The following is a 1187-nucleotide window of genomic DNA, read 5'->3' on the forward strand; positions in this document are numbered from 1 at the left end:
AAATTCTCTCCTCCTCTCATCCCCTTCTATTTATTTATTCATCTACTAACACTTCTCTTCATCTCACATCTCTGCTCTTATCATCACCTTTGTGTTTGGATTCTTCATTCTTCTTCACCCCTATTCCTTTTCTTCTTCTACTAACAATAAGGAACCTCTTTACTGTGACATAGAGGATTCCTCTTCTTTTCTTTTTCTCTTCTCTTTCTTATGAGCAGGGACAAAGAAAAAGGCATTCTTGTTGAAGCTGATCCAGAACCTGAAAGGATTCTGAAGAGAAAACTAAGAGAAGCTAAATTACAACAATCCAGAGACAACCTTATTGAAAATTTCGAACAAGTAAAGGAGATGGCAGCCGAACCCAACAACAATAATGCAAGGAGAATGCTTGGTGACTTTACTACACCTAATTCCAATTTACATGGAAGAAGCATCTCCATTCCTACCATTGGAGCAAACAATTTTGAGCTGAAACCTCAGCTAGTTTCTCTGATGCAGCAGAACTGCAAGTTTCATGGACTTCCATCTGAAGATCCTTTTCAGTTCTTAACTGAATTCTTGTAGATCTATGATACTGTTAAGACTAATGGAGTAGATCCTGAAGTCTACAGGCTCATGCTTTTCCCTTTTGCTGTAAGAGACAGAGCTAGAATAAGGTTGGACTCTCAACCCAAAGACAGCCTGAACTCTTGAGATAAGCTGGTCACGGCTTTCTTAGCCAAGTTCTTTCCTCCTCAAAAGCTGAGCAAGCTTAGAGCTGATGTTCAAACCTTCAGACAGAAAGAAGGTGAATCCCTCTATGAAGCTTGGGAAAGATACAAGCAGCTGACCAAAAAGTGTCCTTCTGACATGCTTTCAGAATGGACCATCCTGGATATATTCTATGATGGTTTATCTGAGCTATCAAAGATGTCATTGGATACTTCTGCAGGTGGATCCATTCACCTAAAGAAAACGCCTGCAGAAGCTCAAGAACTCATTGACATGGTTGCTAATAACCAGTTTATGTACACTTCTAAGAGGAATCCTGTGAGTAATGGGACGCCTATGAAGAAGGGAGTTCTTGAAATTGATACTCTGAATGCCATATTGGCTCAGAATAAAATATTGACTCAGCAAGTCAATATGATTTCTCAGAGTCTGAATGGAATGCAAGCTGCATCTAACAGTACTCAAGAGGCATCTTC

At 39.8% G+C, this 1187-nt stretch overlaps 1 non-coding gene across 1 annotated transcript; it reads right to left on the reverse strand.

The window, feature by feature from the left end:
• Positions 1–747: 747 nt before the first annotated feature.
• LOC148567229 (small nucleolar RNA R71) lies at positions 748–855 on the reverse strand. Its single transcript, XR_015882068.1, has one exon. It is a non-coding gene; the product is annotated as a small nucleolar RNA R71 (small nucleolar RNA).
• Positions 856–1187: the final 332 nt, after the last annotated feature.

The sequence above is a fragment of the Arachis ipaensis genome, chromosome B4, assembly GCF_059453495.1.
Source record: "Arachis ipaensis isolate K30076 ecotype BB chromosome B4, ASM5945349v1, whole genome shotgun sequence".
Classification (NCBI taxonomy): Eukaryota; Viridiplantae; Streptophyta; class Magnoliopsida; order Fabales; family Fabaceae; genus Arachis; species Arachis ipaensis.